Source organism: Petaurus breviceps, unplaced genomic scaffold, assembly GCF_028583685.1.
Source record: "Petaurus breviceps papuanus isolate PSGF00001 unplaced genomic scaffold, PetGlider_PUasm1.0 90825, whole genome shotgun sequence".
NCBI lineage: Eukaryota > Metazoa > Chordata > Mammalia > Diprotodontia > Petauridae > Petaurus > Petaurus breviceps.
This window is the reverse complement of record NW_027187353.1, coordinates 13,714,133-13,729,189: the sequence shown is the minus strand read 5'-3', so window position 1 is coordinate 13,729,189 and position 15,057 is coordinate 13,714,133. Positions and strand designations below refer to the sequence as shown.

At 38.4% G+C, this 15,057-nt stretch overlaps 1 long non-coding RNA gene and 1 pseudogene across 1 annotated transcript in view; one reads left to right on the top strand and one right to left on the bottom strand.

Moving 5' to 3' along the window:
- Window positions 1-569: 569 nt before the first annotated feature.
- LOC138148720 (uncharacterized) overlaps window positions 570-15,057 on the bottom strand; it is a 224,879-nt gene continuing 210,391 nt past the window's right edge. Inside the window, exon 4 of the long non-coding RNA XR_011165131.1 lies at window positions 570-1,597. This is a non-coding gene — a long non-coding RNA (uncharacterized lncRNA). The remainder of the gene's footprint in view (window positions 1,598-15,057) is intronic.
- Window positions 5,335-7,075, top strand: LOC138148719 (transmembrane and ubiquitin-like domain-containing protein 1 pseudogene; annotated as a pseudogene).

Genomic DNA, 15,057 nt, shown 5'->3' with positions numbered 1-15,057 from the left:
ACTAACTCTATTTCCAATTTTGCAAAGTTGCAGGACCAGTATACTGATCAGTAAATAATACAACTGATTTTATCAAGGCATTTATTATTATCATTTTATAGACATTACATTTATTTTAAGTAATATCTTATTTTTTTCCTCCCCAGTTACATGCAAAAACATTTTTAACATTTGCTATTGTTTTTTATTTTGAGTTCCAAATTCTATTCCTCCCTTCCTCCTCTCTCCCCTCCCCCCAGATTTAAGCAATCTGATATACGTTATACATATGTAATTATGTAAAACATTTCCATATTAGTCATTTTGTGCAAGAAGACTTGAATGAAAGAAAAAAGAAAGAATGTGAAAAATAATATGTTTCAGTCTATATTCAGATAACATCAGTTCTTTCTCTGGAGGCGGATAGCATTTTTCATCATGAGTCCTTTAGGATTATCTTGGATCATTGTATTTCTGAGAATAGCTGTCATTCACAATTCATCATACAATATTGTTGTTACTGTGTACAATGGTCTCCTGGTTCTACTCAATTTATTTTGTATCAGTTCTTGCAAGACTTTCCATGTACATTTATTATTTTTTGAATAATCTCTTTTGATTTCCTTGTGAACATGATGGTGGAGATGTGGACTGGAAAATAATACACTTAACTGTATAAGAATCTGGTTTAAACCCTGGACCTGAAATGGACTAGTTATCAAAGTAAAGATGTTAACCTGTTAACATTAAAAGAAGTCTCTAACAGGGAAGCATTGAACTTTTTTCATGATGGTCAAGCTGTTCAAGTATTTTTATTAATCAAGGACTTTAATGAATTCCTGTACAAAAGACATGATCTGGAGTATCTAGGACAAATGTATATCACCTCATATCTTTCACAGGGTTTTCTGGGCAACTGCTCATTTTCTCGGAATGTTCACTTATCTTACAGGTCTCACACAGGCAGGTGTCCAGAAAGGACAAGCATTATGTGCTTGTGCTTACACTAAAACTCTGTCACTTTCCTGTGGCAAATACGTTTGGAGAAATATGCCCACCACCCCTACTCACCACTTTAGCTCTTGAGCCCTCATCAATGTGCTTCCATTTGCATAAATAAGAAAATGACAGCGATGACACTATTATATCTAAATATAAACATTTAGTTAACAACAAAATAAAACAAATAAAATATTATACATTCATATATTAAATAAAATTGATGAATACTAAATTATATCACAAGCTACACAGAAACCTGAGCAATACTCTTGTACCAAGAGTATCTGTCAAGGAGAATGCATAAATGCCTTGAGAATCTATCCAAGGAAGCATATCAGTGAGAACAAACTTATGTACCCAAGGTAATTCCCACCTCTGAAACTGTATTGTGATGCCATCATTTCATTTCAGAAACTGTTTGTAAAGGTTTCTTGATGAACGGTGTGTCTACATGCACAGATGTCAACTCCAAAACTGAGTTTAACCACAATGTGCTTGAATAATACCACCTGTTCACAATATCTCATCCAAACTAGTTGACCTGCTGAGGGACTTCTCAGATTCTCTTTTTCCAATCCATTCCTCTGCTCAAATGAACTTCTTTATCAAACAGCATCTGTAGTAGACATCATTTATAGATTTAAGTTCAGCTGACGAACTTGTGAAATATTTCCATTTTATCTCTATCATTATTATTTTTATGGATACAGATTCTATAACCTCACTGCAAATGGCCACACTTTAGCTTGAGATTAGGAACAATAACCTCATCATTTGTCTATGGTCAGGTAAATTGCATTTCTTCTATTTCATAGAAATATTCTAATATATATATGTATATATATATATATATATAATATTGCTCCAGTATACTACTTCTTGCCACAAATAAAATGAACTGTCTCAAAACAGTGAATCACAGAAACTATTACTCTTAAAATTTTGAGTACATAGATACATATACAAGTGACCTTTCAAAGTAGAACTGACTTGGCAACAAATTGTTCCATATGAAAGAACGGAACTTCAGAGGGATAGTACTACACATAGGGATGGCATACCTGCCAAATTTCTGAATAACAATTGTAATGTGTAGCTTTCCTGTATGGAAAACAGTACATTTTTGAGGAGGGATTTTCCATTAGAGTGGAATTAGAGACAGGAAAAGAATATGCTAACAAAGCCTAGACATTGCTTAAAACTTCTCCCACCTCTTCATTTTAACCAGAGAAGGTTGTTGGATGGCCCATCTATGTGCATAACATCACCCAAGACAGTGTGAGCATCATTGGTTGACAAGGAAAAACTAGAATTATACCTCTATAATGAACCCAGCATAGACTAAATTATACTTAAGGAGAATTTGATTAGTTTATTAATTAGAGAAAAGAACTTCTAGCAACTAGAACTGTGATTTATCCACTTGGCCAGATATACTCAAAGTTTTGAGCCCACTTTCCCCTAAACTATGTATGCCTTGTAAGATAGTTTGTCATAGATCTGGAGAGAGGTATGTATTTGGTAACAATTTCTCTTCTTGTGACACGTCAGTAAACGCTACTTTATAAATGCAATTTAAGGATGGATATTTTAAATATTTTAAACTGATGATCTTAAGAGGAAAGACATTGGTAGGATTTTGAGTCAATGGCATTAGATAAAAGTGCCTGACCATTTGTGATACCCCCAGAATCCTGAAGGGGCTACAACTAGCCAAGATATTGGGGTCCAACTCATTGGTGGGAGATTGTGTTGGAATAAGGATGTTTCCGTGACTGTACAGGCTACATTTGAACCCACAGTTTGACTCTAATTTGAGCCTAGGAGAAAGCCATCAATTTGTCAAACTGACCATTGGATTATTAGTGCAGCGTTTGTCTACTCTCCTCACTTTACAGATAAGTAACCTAAAGTTTAAGGAGGTAAGATTTGTTGTTGTTCAGTCATTTCATCTAGGTCAAACACTTTGTGACCCAATTCAAGGTTTTCCTGGTAAAGATACTGGAATGGTTTTCCATTTCCTTCTCCATGTCATTTTGCAGATAAGGAACCTGAGGCAAATATGGTTAAGTGACTTGCCCAGAGTCATACAACTTATAAGTGTCTGGGAATGGATTTGAACTCAGGTCTTCTTGACTTCAGCCTAGTGTTCTATCTGCTACACCACCTAGTTGTCCAACTTTATAGAAGTAGAAAGTGGTAGCATTAAGATTCCAATCTAGGTCATTTGCCTCCTTTATTCATTTAAAAGTAGTTTTTAGGTCTCCTACTTTGTGTGTATCAAACATTACACTAAGATATGGCAATACAAAGACTAATATGAAACAGTCTCTGCCATTAAGGAATTTATATTCTATTCCATGTGGTTGGGGTCAGAGAAAGAAAAACATAATTTATATAGATAATATAGATACATGCAATAAATAAAATCCATATTAATAGTAAATACAAATTAATATGGTGATGGGGACATTAACAACTTGGGTATATTACAGATTTAAAGCTAGCGGTTATAATAGAACAATATATTCCAACTCTCTTATTTTACTGATGAGGATATTGAGACTGAGAGATTAATTTTTGAGTAACATAATTACCCAAGATAAGATTTCAAGACTGGTCTTCCTGATTGCAAGTCCCATAGTCTATTTGTTATGCCATATTTTCTTTCCAGATAGGAGAGGATTGATGTAAAAAGTAGTACTTGAGCTGAGTCTTGAAGAGAGACAATAGGGAGAGGTAAAGAGGAAGAAAATTCCAGGCCTATATAAAAACAGAAATAGATGATGGAATGGCATGTCTGGAGAAGAACAAGTTAAAAAGTTTGACTAGAACATGAGTGATGGAAAAGCAAATGCTTTTCCTATTGTGCTATGCTTTTCAATCTCTCAATCATAGATGGGGTTAATTTAACTTTAAGTAAGGTAAACTTAGGCAGTCATAAATCAGGAAGCAAAAATGCAATAATCAAGTATTAGCCAAGTGAGAAATGATGAGTCAGAAGGTACAAGGTCAGAGATGTTAAAATTTTCTCAGGATCACGAACAGTCTCTTCCATGGATTGTCCTGCTTGTCTTTTTTTTCTAGCACCCTTTCCAATGACGATTGCTTTCTCCTTTACACTGATAGTGCTGCAGATTCCCATTGTCACATCCCTATGCTCTCTCCCCCTGTCTTTTAAAGCCTGCCTTTTTTTGGAGTCTTAGATTTTGTGATATCTATTGTTATTTTGTTGGTCTCTTAATCACTATACCCTAACTAGGAAGGCGTCTGTCAGGCTCCACATACAAAGGCTTGAGTTCCCACCAAATGTATTCATAGAAAGAAGTATCATCAATAGTATAACAATTGACATTTTGGGGTGAGACAACAGCAAACAGAAATAAGAAAAAGTTGAACTGATTATATGTGTAAAAGATGCTTAGCACAGTGCCTGAAACATAGGAGGTACTATGTAAATGCTGTCGCCTCTGTCCCTCCCCCAAAGTCTCTAACATGGTAAGATGGCAGTATCAACATGATGAAGATAAGATGTCATGTTCCTCTTGTAGGCTTTCATTTCCTTTAAGGTCCCTTTTTGAATAAAATCCAGAAAACAATGTGTCTTCTCTCTCAAAGCTGGAGCCAGAAAAACAATTTCTCCTTTCCCAAGCTCTCACCAACTCTTCCTCTCATTCAAGTAGGGAGTATCAAGTAATCAATCTCCGCCAGTCTAATGTAAACTGACTTGAACCCCAGGTTACCTATAAATAGCTCATTAACAAAAAGGCCCCACAAAGCAAATCTTAACGTGCCATTTCTTTATAGTAATGGTAAAGGCATTTCCTGAAAAGGGTTGCAAATATGGAGAAACATTTCTCTTATAGGAAAAAAAATGTTTTCCTGCATGTGGTCAAGATGTTGCTTGGCCATCCTAAATAAATTATGGATAAGAAGCAATATTTCAGTTGAAAGAGTTTTCATTAGGCATTTATTTTATGTAAGACACTATCCTGCATATCTAGAAATCAAAGATAAAGAGTGATACAGTGTTACTTGTATGAAAGGTGTTTTCACATTTTTAGGGGGGAAGGATGAGTGTGCAAATAAGTATAGCTAATACAAGTTAGAGCAAGGTGGGGGCAAGCAATGATCCTAAACAAAGTGTGCAAAGAAATTTTAAATAGAAAAAGAAGGCATTCATCTGTTGAGTGAAACGGGAAGGGAGAGAAATCAGAGGAGATTTCATGGAGGGAGGTGGCATGTGACTTAAGCAAAGGGGAAGATCTTGAGAAAAAAAACATTAAAAGAAGCAACCTGCTCTGGACTACAGGTCCCATAGTGCTCTGGGCGGGCCTGTGCGGGGCGGGGGGCGGGGTGGACAGGTTGGAGCGACCTCTTCGCCGCGCTCCCGGAAGTACTGGGGTGTCCGACATGGAGATGGACCTGCGGCGCGCTCAGTAGCCTGGCCTAGGCAGGTGCCATGGCCCTGATTGAGGGGGTGGGGGACGAGGTGACTGTCCTTTTTGGAGCACTCCTCTGTCTCCTGGTGCTGGGCCTGGCCTGGATCTCTACACACACCTCAGAACAAGGTGATCTGCTGCCCCAGGACTCAGGGACCCCCTCCCCAACACAGTCCAGAGAGGCTGCAGAATCCACAGTCAGCAACAGCCAGGATGCTTCAGGATCTGAGGCTCCCACACTGAGACACCGAGTAACAACTTACAGTCAGAGCCTGGCACAGTATCCCCAGAAGCACCACCCCCCAGCTCTCAGCCAGGACCCTTGGTGCTTAGGCTGAAGTTCCTCAACGACTCTGAGCAGGTGGCTAGAGCCTGGCCACAGGATACCATTGGCTCCTTGAAAAGGACCCAGTTTCCAGGCCAGGAACACCAAGTTCGACTCATCTACCAAGGGCAGCTTCTAGGAGACGATGCCCAGACGCTGGGCTCACTTCACCTCCTCCCCAACTGCGTTCTCCACTGCCACGTGGCCGCCAGAGCAGGTCCCCAACACCTCGGCTGCCCACCGGGGTCAGAGACCGGCCCCTCGGGGTTGGGAGTGGGCAATCTGCTGCTTCCCCTGCTGCTCCTCATGCTGACGCTGCTCTGGTACTGCCAGATCCAGTACCGACCCTTCTTTCCCCCAACCGCCACCCTGGGCCTGGCCGGCCTCACCCTGCTGGTCAGTCTCCTGGCCTTCACAATGTACCGCCACTAGTGCCTGCCCGAGCCCAGGGCCAAAGCCAGCCCGGATCCCACTCTCCAAGACACAGCGGGAGCTGCTGCCTCCCCCAGCCCGCAGCTCGGCCATGCCTCTTTCCCTTGCCCTGGAGCCCGGCTCTGCACCGAGAGCTGCAGGGGCCCTCAGAGCCCTCCCCATGTGACCAGCACTGCTCCCGGCTGGCTCCCGGCTGGCTCCCGGGACCGCAGGCGCCCACTCTCCACTGCGAGCGGCGGTCTCCCAGCCGGGCCGCTGCTGCCCCTGCCTGGGGGTGCAGGGCATGCCCAAGCCTGTGGGCCCCCCAAGCGCCCAGCCCGCCCATGCACCATGACAGTTGCCAATGACCCCAGAGCCGGCCCGGGCTCGCCGGACAGGACGGTGCCGCTGCTCTGGTTCTTTGCATAGACTTCTATTAAAAATGTGAATTCCCAGGAAAAGAAAAAAAAAAAGAAGAAGCAGCCTGTTGTAATGAAAAGATCAATTGATTTGTTGTCAGAGGGCTAAGTTTGGGATTCCAATCTACCATTAGCTCACTGTGTAATCTTGTGAGACATCCTTTTGTAAAATGATAATATCTAAGATTTCTTTAACTTTTAAACCATGTACTAACTTCTAAACCATGTAGTTTTGTGGAATATGAAGATGAGGAAGGGGTCTGTTCTACTATAAAGGAAAGAATTTGCAAATGCATGGAGTCAAGAGATGTCATGGAGAGTTTGGGAAATGGTCAGAAGTCTAATTCGGTGTGAAAAGGGCAAATAGAGGAGAATAATCTGAACTATGGCTAGAAGAGTAAGCTGGGGCCAGATTGCTGCAGAATTTAAATGTTACACAATACCTGTTTAAAATTATCCTATAAATAATAGACAATCTCTGAAAAAAAATTAAATAAGCAAGAGAGTGACATGCTCCAGAATTTGAAACAAAAATAAATAAATTAGAGTTGAAAAGATTTCAGCAGTGATCTAGCTCAACCCCTACCCCTAAAGGAATTGGCAACAAGTAAGAGTTAGGAACCCTCTATATTCTGCCTGAAAATTTATAATGAGAGGAAACTCATTGCTTATCAAAGAAAACCATTCCTCTTTGGGATAAATGTGAGGAAGATCTTCCTGTCATCGAGCCCAAATTTGTCTCTTCTGCAACTTTGCCCCATCCCTTCTGAAGTGAAGTACAGCAAGGAAAGTGTTTCTTCCCTATGATGGTGTTTCAAATACCTACTGCCAGTTCCCATTCCCCTACTGAGCACTGACTTCTTCAGAATAAACATCTCCAGTTTCTCCAACTGATCCTCATATAACATAAACTCAAAGTCCTTCACTTTTCTGGCTGTTTCCCTCTGGATGCTTTCCAGCTTAGGTAGGAGGTCAAAACCATGCATTAGGAAGATTATTTTGGCAATTGTAAGAAGAATAAATTAGATCGGGGCTCAGTAAAAGAAGGAAAACCAGTTGAGAAGCTATTACAATTTCCTGTAGAATAATGATGAGGTCAACTTGAACAGGGTGGTGGCAGTATGTTTCGAGAAAAGATGATATATGTTAACTAGATTGCTGAGATAGAATTTACAAAGATTGGCAACTGATTGAATGTGGAGGGAGGAGGGAGGAAAGATAAAGAGTAAGATTTTTTTTTCCAGGGCTTCAACCTTGGTTTACTGGGAAGATGATGGCACCAATAACAATAATGGGAAAGTGAAGAGAAAGGATAATTTTTGGGGTGGAAAATTAGCTCAATTTCAGAGATGTTTGCAGTGACATGGGGGCAAAGGTATATAACTAAGTGGAGCTATCCAGCAGGAAGTTCTAGCTACAGGGAGCAGATCATGAGGCAGAAATTGGAGTAGGTTATATTTCATGGTCATTTTAAACCTCTTAGGGTACAAGTCAAATTCTTTTACTAGAGACTTCATCATGACTAAATCTCTATATGATAAAGCAAGTCCCATGTCCCCAGAATATGTTCCATTTTCTTTAACAGAACTTTAAAATATCAGAATAATTCAGAGTTCCTTAGAAAAACATCATATTCAATGATGATAGGCTAGAGTATGATTCATCAGAAACCATTGAAATTCTCATGTATCCAAGTGAGGTATTTAACTTGAAGTGGGAAACAATGAGTTTGAGAAAGGATGGGTATCAGAAAGTACAGGTATGAGTGATTTGGATTCTGCCCTATTCCTAACTGGTTTTATGGTGATAGAATTGGAATAAGGCATCTTTGGATGAGACTGAAATGCTTATTAACCTATGCCCCCTACTTTGGGGTCCTTGTTATCACCATTTTAATCTGATATACTAACTGAACTATAGTCACTTAGAACAAAGATAAATGCACTTGGTCTCTGGCTTTAGCCTCCCCAGGCAGTCAGGAAGGGGCTGCTTTCATGTGTTGTGACAAACCATTTGGTATAAGCCTGAAACTGTGCTCGAGGCTTCTCTGTGGAATATGCTATTGTCAACCACGGTGTATGGAGTGCCCTCTTCTTCGTGTTCTTGTTCAGGTACGTGATTTTCTGTCCTCAGGCGATCTGCTCCCACCAAAGATAGGGGCACCCATCTTCAGAAATCAAATGTCACTTTATTTATAAACTGACAGGAAGACCATAATGGATTAACACATTTCAACACAGAAATGATTCACTGAATTTCCCAGCTATTCTGATAGTAAGCGGCCGTGAGAGGAGCAGCAGCAGCCTCCTTGAAGACATAGGGCCATAGGAAGATTGGGAAACCGCCAACCCCTGAAGAAGCCAGACCTGGGAAGACATTCCACTGATTTGGCACTTATCTCTATAACAGTTTCTAGCCAAAGTTTGAAGTATTCTGCCTCAGGACTATGAGAAATAGCTCTACCAGGAAACAATACAGCTAAAACAAAATGAAAAGGGAAAGTTGTATTGATGACTCATCCGCAGACATGACCATTTAGAGGATGGATTAAAAGACTTCTGGATGTTGCAAAAAGGGTTTCCTATTAAGGTATGTTACACTAGATTTCCTCTGATTGATCAACAAGTTTTGAAAGTCTATTAAGTTGCCCCACGTTCTTATTTTTGAAACAACTCCAAATATGTTCAACTGCAGGGAGTGGTCCACAATGATGAAAAGGTCCAAAACTAGTAGCATTGAAGCAAAGATTAGACGATGACTCTGTAGTTATATTACAGTGGTCATTTCTTTGGACAACAGACTGACCTAGAGGACCAGTGAAGTCCCTTCCAATTCTAAAATTCTGTGATTTTGTTGTAAGGGGAATTTGGTTTCAGGTACGGTTTGAACTAAATGGTTTTTAAGCTCCCTTCCTACTAATTCTGAAATTCTTCTCATTTGTGTTCTGTGACTGGGAAAGATCTATTAAGAGGATAGTATAAGTTAAATAGTCATTCACTCCAAAGCTAATTGCTTCTTCTTCACACCAGATTTTTGAATCAGGAACTGAATAGAAAGAATACAATGTCGATAAGAGAAGCCATGACTGATGTCAAATGACTAGTACATTCTCTCCTCAAAAAAGCTTCAATGTTACTTTATGGATGTCTCTACACACTAACATTAAGTGCTTATAAAACCTCTTCTAGAAGTTTACCATATTTTTGCCCTATTTTAATATTCTAAGCTCTCTGGAGGCAAAATTTGGATTTTTCAGGTAATCACACAGAGAGGTATTGGCATGGAATATTTTCAGAGATGCTCAGCTACGTTGAAAGACAAATAAGTATAATTGTATTTTGGTAATTGTGTTCACACTGTAGCTCTCCAAGGCAATCACCTCCTCCTTTCAACTCCATTGTTAGTCTCCTGTGAATTAACTGTTGTGCTTTTCTGGTTGTGGAACTGCAACTGAATAACATCAGAAGAGAGGAAAATATTCCAGGCACCTTCTTCTTGGTCTTGCTACATTATTGTTCAGTGAACTCAGCTACACACTTGTTTGTCTTAGTAGGACTGAACATTTTATTGATGGGGAAGAGGCAGAGGGGCAGTTTTCCTTCCTCCTGCCAGTAAAGCAATTTGAACTGGAGAGAGGTAACAAATAACCTGCCCTCACCTCTTCACTACCCATACAGAGATGATGCCCATTGAGTGATAGGGTTGAGCAAGTGGTTTTTCATCATCACAAAGAGAGGTTTTATTGTTGAATCATTCCTAGACATGACCATTTAGGGGATAGATTATAAGATTTCTAGATGTTGCAAAAAGGGTTTCCTCATATATAAGGTAAACAGCCTGAATTATTGAATTCCTTGCACTTAATCTTTGACATGTACCTTATATTTCTTTTGGATCTTATATGTCAAATATTCTATTTAGTTTAGTTTATTTAACAAAGTTCTGAAAGTCTGATGATTCACTAAATGTCATTTTTTTCATTGAGGATTATGTTTAACTTTGCTGGGTATGATATTTTCAGCCACAACTCCAATTCTTTTGCTCATCAATATATAGTTTTCCAAGACCTGTGGTCTTTTAGTATCACAATTCTTAGCTCTAGTGTGATTCTTATGGTGGCACTACCATATTTAAATTGTTTTGGTTTTTCCTTCTTGGTTGTATTGTTTTATCCTTGAGCTGGTGGGTTAAGAATCTGACTGATATTCCTGTAGGTTTTCCTCATAAAAACTCTTTCAGGTGGTGATCAGTGGATGTTTTCTATTGCTGCTTTCATCTTTTATTCTAATGCTTCTCAAAAAAAATCTTTAAGTATTTCTTATCTTACTGCATCAAGATTATTTTTTTAATCATAGCTTTCAGGTGGTCAGATTATTCTTATGTTTCCTCTTCTTGCTATCTTCTCCAGATCAGTTATTTTTCTTTTGAGATGTTTCAAATTCTCTTCTATGTTTTCATTCTTTATGTTTTTGTTTTATTATTTCTTGGCCTCCTATAATATTGCTGACTTCCCCTTGTCCAATTCTGATTTTCAAGGGATCATTGTCTTTTTTAACTTCTGTATCTCCTTTTCTAATTGGGTGACTTTCTTTTCATAATTTTATTTTTCTTAGATCATTCTTATTTTTTTTTAATTTTTCCTCAATCACTCTCATTTGATTTTTAAAGTCTTTTGTAAGTTCTATGAATTATTTTTGACCATGTAACTATTTTTGACATTACTCATTGGGGTAGAAGAGGGTTTTTTTTTACTTCATTATTATAATGAAAACAAACACTCGTCTTCTCTATTCCTATATTAACTTTCTATGGTTGTGTCCTTTCTCCTTTGCCCACTCTTTGTTTTTTTTTTTATTATTTTTTGTAATCACCTCTCGTCCTGGGGGATGGCAGATGGTGTCTCTGGCCTCAGGGCCTCCTTCAGTTCTTTCCTCTACTCTGGAACCAAAACCAAGAACCTTGCCCTCCTATAAGTGCCCACACTCAGTTGTATTTCTGCCCTACTGCTTCTGCACTCACTAGGCAGGTGCTGGTTACTTCTCACCTAGGGCCATGTCTCAGCAGCACAACTGGATCTGGCACTTCTTTTCAGTAGAAGTTCCCTCACTCTTCCCTGGCTTATATGGTCAAATTCCCATACAGTCCGGTAGGTGAAAGTTCCTGTGACTTGGGCGAAGGCTACTTCACAATCCAGCTAGTCCCACAGCTTTCTCCTTAATATTTCAGGGGAATAAGACTTGAGGTGCTTATTCTTCACAGGTACCTGGAATTCTTCTCCACTTTTTTGACTCAACTCTTTTTTTTTTTTATTTTTGCCACTCTATGTTCACCATGAGGCACTCTTTTATCTTGTTTGTGGAGGAAATCTGGAGAGCTCAGAATTTTCTGACCTTCTCTGCCACCCTCACAGAATCCTCCTCCTTTCAGGAAATTATTAAGGAAAACTGCCCCTATATTCTAGAATGCAAGGGTAATATAGAAATTGAAAGAATTCACCAATCACTTCCTGAATGAGATCCCCAAAATGAAAGTTCCAAGAAATATTGTAGCCGAATTCCAGCCCAATGCAGAACAGAAGAACTCTTCAGTGGACCTTTTTCAGACTATAATAAAATAAAAACTATACTCAACAAAGTGCTATGGAAATATAAATTAAAAATAAATTGGAAGCTGAATAATATAATCTTAAAAATTGAGTCGGTCAAAAAACAAATCATAGAAATCATAAATTCATTAAAGAGAATGACAACAATGAATATTCCAAAATTTGTAGGATGCAGTATATAGAGGAAAATTTACATCTCAAAATATATACCTCAATAAATGAGAGAAAAAGCAGATCAATGCTTTAGGTAGCAACTAAAAACAAAACAAAACAAAACCCTAGAAAAAGAACAGATAAAGCATCCCCATTTAAACACCAAAATGTAAATCCTGAAAACCAAAGAAGAGACTAAAGAGAAAAAAATATTTGAGAATAACAACTTGTATGGATTGTATGTCCTATAACACTTCAAATAAGTCATGATGATTAAGAAATATTATTAATTAAATGATCAAATGACTGACTCAAGACACACATCATTTTTATGGTTTTAAATAGATCAGCTGGAATTCTGCAATCTTCATTAAACTTATTCTTAGCAATACTTCCCAAGATCCACTTGATTTCATTCTTCAGGATATCTGGCTCTTCATTAATAGCTACACTATCATGATTATTGATGATAAGGTCTTTCTTCATAGTTCTATAAATTTTGTGACATCTTCTTAATATCTTCTACTTCTGTTAAGTTTCTACCATTTCTGTCTTTTATCATGCCCATTTGTATGCAAGGGAATTCTGGAAAGAAAAAATCTACTGCTTCATTGACTATACTAAAGCCTTTGTGTGAATCACAACAAAATATGGCAAGTCTCCAAGGAGACAGATCATCTTACTTGTCTCAAAATCGCATGCAGGACGCTCAAAAATATTTTTTTTCCACTTGACTTCCATATTTATTGTAAGGATTAATTAAGCATGTAGGTATCTGAGATCCAATGAAAGGAGCAAAGATCTAGGTGAATGAGACTTCACAGGAACACTGAAAAGGGTGACATGGAGAGATTGGGGGTGAACATGGAGTCACACCTGCCTGAGATAATCACAAGTAAAGATGACTTTAGAAAAGGAGAGAGGAACCACATTTTCCTGGATACTGCTGATAAAGGAACAAGTTCCTGGGCTGTAACTGAAGAGACCACTGGAGGGGTCCATTCATTTCCATTTCTAAAGAAACTAGGGAAGTGAGGAGAGGAAATGGCTTATTGGCAGTAAGGACACATGTCAGAGCCTGGGGGCTTGTACAAAGAGCCCTGGGTATCTGTTTGAGCACCAATAAGATGGGAAGCAAGTGCTAGAGTCATATCAAATATGCCTGAAACAGCTTTTCATAAAAAATAGCATCCATCATCTCTATTTGTCCTCTGCATACATAACATATCCATTTAAATTGAATATTAACAACATCTTCTGAGTGTCTCTAGTACAAAAGGAAACACTTAGCTCTTGATGTTCCTTACACAAACACATTTGATTTCTGCCTAATTAAGTCTAAAAGCAAATTGATTAATATAAATTAGAGTTGGAATAGCCCCCCAAAAAGGATCTAATCCCAAGCCCTGACAAAGCAATACCTCCTTTGATGTAGTTTCGTTGAATTTGTAATGAAATATATTACTCAATGGTACCTATTGACCAAAAATTGAGTAGCTAAAAAGCTATCCACAAGATTTTAGTATCAGTGAGATTTCATTAAGTGACTTTTCTTTATCTTTCTGAACAGCATATGCCTACACATGGCAAGGACTTTCCTCTATCTTTGGGTGTTATTCTAATCATACATTAGATCATGATAGGCAAGGACATTTTTTGCATAGCCAAATCTTGCAAATTTATTTTCTTAAAGTGTATACCTACAAAATTGTATTATTTTGTAAATCATTTTTCCCTACAGATTCTCTCAATCATTAGAGGTCTGTCTGTATGTTTGTAAAGGATTTTATTCACACCTCCCTAGGGGAAGCCAGGTGAAACAATGAACAGAGTGTCAGAATCCCAGTCTAGCTTCAGGTCCTTTCTATGTGTCTGTAGGTAAAGTACTTAATCACTTTCTACCTTAACTGTCTCATCTGTAAAATGGATATAATAATAATAACTTACTCCCAGAATAGTCATGAAGATAAAATGAGGAAATATTTGTAAAGTCCTTTGCAAAATATAAACCACTACATAAATTTTAGCCATTATTATTATTAGAAGCAATTAGCTACAAATAGGGGATAACTTCTCCCTTAGGAGCTGAGTTTACAAAGGTAGAATGGGGATAGACAAGCTGTTCCTAAATCTAGCTTCAAATTTCATTAAGGTCACAAGGAATGTGTTAGTATCAGCCTCCATTTCTTGAATAATTTGAAACCAAAATCAGCAATGTGAGGGGAAATATATCTGTTGAAAAGTTGGACAAATATCTGTCCTTTGTAAATAATGAAAGATTAGGGGCAGCTAGGTGGTGTAGTGAATAGAGTACTGACCCTCGAGTCAGGAGGAGCTGAATTCAAATCCAGTCTCAGGCACTTAACACTTACTAGCCCTATGACCTTGGGCAAGTCATCTTACCCTAATTGCCCTGCCTTCCCCCTTCAAAAAGCAAAAAAAAAGAAAAGAAAAGAAAGATTTATCAGAAAAATACCCTAAGTTACAGTATTTCCTAATTTCCAGTTCTTCAATTTTTCTTGGAAGCTCTTCCCAGTTGTTTTTCAGTTATTCGGTCATGTCTAAGTCATTGTAATTCCATGGTATATAGTGTGTCAGGCCTTTCTATCTCTGAAAATCTGTCCAAACTCATTTTCATTGCTTCCATGAAAACATTTATTTATCTAATCCTCTGTCACCCCCCCTTTTCTTTTTACCTTTAAAATTTCCCAACAATAGTAT